General features: G+C 40.0%; 1 pseudogene; it reads left to right on the top strand.

Moving 5' to 3' along the window:
- Positions 1-2,714: 2,714 nt before the first annotated feature.
- Positions 2,715-2,980, top strand: LOC138095928 (non-histone chromosomal protein HMG-17 pseudogene; annotated as a pseudogene).
- Positions 2,981-3,912: the final 932 nt, after the last annotated feature.

The following is a 3,912-nucleotide window of genomic DNA, read 5'->3' as shown; positions in this document are numbered from 1 at the left end:
TATTCTCATAAAGCAACTCCCTGTTTCCTCTTTCCACCCAGCCCCTGAACAGAACCACCATTCTATTTTTTGTTTCTATGGTTTTGACTACTCTGTGAAGTGAAAGTCGTTCAGTTGTGTCCAACTCTTCGTGACCCCATGGACTATATAGTCCTTGGAATTTTCTAGGCCAGAATACTGGAGTGGGTAGCACCCAGGGATCTAACCCAGGTGTCTCTCATTGCAGGTGGATTCTTTAACATTAAGCTGAGCCACCAGGGAAGCCCAAGAATACTGGAGTGGGTCGCCTATCCATTCTCCAGTGGATCTTCCCAACCCAGGAATCGAACCAGAGTCTCCTGCAGAGCAAGTGGATTCTTTACCAACTGAGCTATGAAGGAAGCCCAAAATTTAATTTAATTTTAAAATTTAGTTTAATTTTCCCCCTTTATTGAGATATAATGGACATATAGCACTGAATAAATTAAAGGTATACAGCATAGTAACTTCACATACATGTACTGTGAAATGATTACCACAGTAAGTTTAGTAAGTTTCACTGCCTCAGATAGTTTAAAAAAAATTTTTTTTCCCCTTGAGAAGTTCTAGTCTCTTAGCAACCTTCAAATACGCCATACAGCAGTGTTAACTACAGTCACTGTGCTCTCCCCTACACGCCCAGTACTCATTCATCTTATGACTAGGATTTGTACCTTTTGGCCACCTTCATTGAATTCCCCCACCCTTTTCCTTCGTTTTTAAAGCTGAGCAATAGTTCAGCTATATACCACATTTTCTTTATCCCTTCACAGAGTCAAAGCTTTTGAGATATACAAAGTCTTTCCAAGGCTGGAGAGATACCGACTGTTTCATTGGCTATGTAACAGCTGCTGGGTGTGGTTTCTGGATAAGAATGAGGGGTCAGGATCTCTGCCAACTCACCTAAACAGCCAGATTTCATCTCTGCTTTCAAATATTCTGTTTACTTAAACTGAACAAACAATGATAAATTGAGATATATTTTTAATGAGAGAGGGAAAAGCTATGGTACTTGCTAGAAATTATGAATAATTATTCTTTTAGAAAATTTAAAAGTGCTAACCAATAAAGAAAAGGTAAGATTACCGTTTATGCACAAAGATTGGATTTTCCTGTGAAATTTTAGTTAAGTGGAATTAAGTTGCTGAGATTACAGAAATTCTGCCAAGTATGTATTAAAAGGTATTGAATCAGGGTGAAATAAGCTCTATATCCATCCAAACTGTAAACGGTTCCAGTTTTCTCTTTTGATTTGCAATTTTATTGCATACTTTTAAAGGGAACAGCTAAAGTGAATTTAATTGTCAAAGTACTAGTGTGTTGACCCATACCCTTTTGTTTAGGTAACTGTAGGAGAAGGAAATGGCAACCCACTCCAGTACTCTTGCCTGGAAAACCCCATGGGCAGAGGAACCTGGTAGGCTGCAGTCCATGGGGTCGCGAACAGTCAGACACGACTGAGTGACTTCACCTTCACTTTTCACTTTCATGCATTGGAGAAGGAAATCGCAACCCACTCCAGTGTTCTTGCCTGGAGAATCCCAGGGACGGGGGAGCCTGGCAGGCTGCCGTCTATGGGGCAGCACAGAGTCGGACACGACTGAAGCGACTTAGCAGCAGCAGCAGCAGAAGATTGGCCAGAGGTTTCAGAAAACAGATTTTGGTGTTGAATATAAGAGAGTCCCTCTTCTAACATGAACATTAAAAAAAAGAAAATTAATCTGAAATGTGTGGAAGTAACCAAGACAGAATTTCAGATATGTAAATCCAACTAATAAATACCTTTAGTTTGAGCATTCAAAATATCAATAAGTTTATCCACCACATTCACAAATTATAAGAAAAATCATATGACAGTTTCAATAGACATAGAAAAAGCACTTGATAACATTTAATATCTATTCATGAACACTCCTAACAAACTAAGAATAGAATGACATTTCCTTAGCCTGATAAAAGCTGTTTACAAAAACCCTGTAGCAAGCAACAAAGCTTTCCTTTTGAGACTGGAACAAGACATGAATGCCTGCAATCATCGCTTCTATTCAGCACTGTCCTTGAGGTCATAGTCTGTGATGTATGAAAAGGGAAAAATGAAAGATAAAGCACTGGAAAGGAAGAAATAAAACTGACATTATTTGAAGACCCTACGATTTTAGGTATTTTAAAACCTTAAATAATGTAAAGATTACATAAATAAAAGAACACAGTTGCTAGATATAAACCCAGCATTAACAAAATCAATTTTATTTATATATTCCTGTAAGAAAACAAAAATTGAAATAAAAAACTCACAACGGTATTAAAAAAATCAAGTCCTAGGAATATGTCTACCAAAATATGTATAAGACCTCTTCAGGGAAAATGGTAAAACTCTAATGATAGACATTACAGAAGATCAAAATAGTTTATGTGCTGCCGAAGTGAGCATTACAGAAGATCTAGAGAGACAGAAAGACATGTTTATGGATTGGAAGAGTGTATTTAGTCTCTTCAAATAGATTGATAGATTCAATGAAATCCCAAAGATAATGCCAACATGACAAGCATACTGTAAAATACTTGTGGGAATGTCATTGGATAAGAATTACCAATGACTGGAACAATGAAGAAGAGGGAAGAGTGATCCGTGGACTAAACCAAACCTGTGCACAACAGCATCCCTGTGTGTCCAGCACCTAAGTCCCTCTGCCATTATGCCCAAGAGAAAGACTGAAGGGGATGCTGGAGGAAATAAAGCCGAGGTGAAGGACAAACCACAGAGAAGATCTGCGAGGTTGTCGCTAAACCTGCTCCTCCAAAGTCAGAGCCCAAGCCTAAAGAGGCACTTGCAAAGAAGAGAGAGAAGGCACCCAAAGGGAAAAGGAGTGATGCTAGCAAGGATGGGAAGAACCCTGCAAAAAATGGAGCTGCCAAAACAGACAAGGCGCAGAAAGCTGAAGGCGCTGGAGATGCCAAGTGAAGTTTCATGATTCCATCCTCTTCCTGTCTCCACTCCCATTCTACCTCCACTCATCCCCATCTCTGTACTCCTCTCCTCAGCTCCATTCCCAATCCCTACAGATCCTTCTTTCCATCTTTATTCTCATTCCAATCCATGATCAAATCCTCAGATTCTATCCCATCCCCATCTCTATCTGGTCTCCATTCCATCAGCATCTCCATCTTCATGTTTATCTTCAGTTTCATTCATCTTTATCATCAGTTCCTGCTTCTTCCAGGGTTCATTTCTACCCTTTTCCACTACCCATCCTTGGTGATGGCGAATCTGTCTTCATTGCCATCTCCATTTTATCTCCAATGCACCCCATCCCTATATTCTTTTTTAAAAAATAATTTATAAGTATATTTACTTATTTTTGATTGTGCTGGGTCTTTGTTGCTGCTCACGGGCTTTCTCTAGTTGCAGCGAGCAGGGGCAACTCCTTATTGGAATACATTGTGGTGGCTTCTTTTGTTGTGGAGCCCAGGCTCTAGGTGCAGGGGCTCAGCAGTCGTGGGACATAGGTTTAGTTCCACAGCATGAGTAGTATTCCCCAACCGGGGATCAAATCTGTGTCCCCTGCATTGGCAGGCAGATTCTTTTCCACTGTATCACCAGGGAAGTCCATTGTCCCTATTCTTTTACCTTTCCTTTCCATCATCTCTTCCTCCAAGATACAAATAGAGGAAGAGTCTTGAAAAAATCTAAAAGTTTGATGGAATGTTGGGGGATTATGAGAATTGATGATCCCTCCATATAAAATTTCCTCCTCAGTTTCCAGGTGAGAAACTTCAAAAGTAATCACTCAAGTTAGATTTCAGATAGAACTCCACTGTTCATGGTGTATTTAGGGCAGGGTACTCTTGCCTGGAAAATCCCATGGACGGAGGAGCCTGGTAGGCTGCAGTTCA

Source organism: Capricornis sumatraensis, chromosome 2 (genome assembly GCF_032405125.1).
Source record: "Capricornis sumatraensis isolate serow.1 chromosome 2, serow.2, whole genome shotgun sequence".
In the NCBI taxonomy this organism is placed as follows: domain Eukaryota; kingdom Metazoa; phylum Chordata; class Mammalia; order Artiodactyla; family Bovidae; genus Capricornis; species Capricornis sumatraensis.
This window is presented reverse-complemented; position numbering and strand designations above follow the sequence as displayed.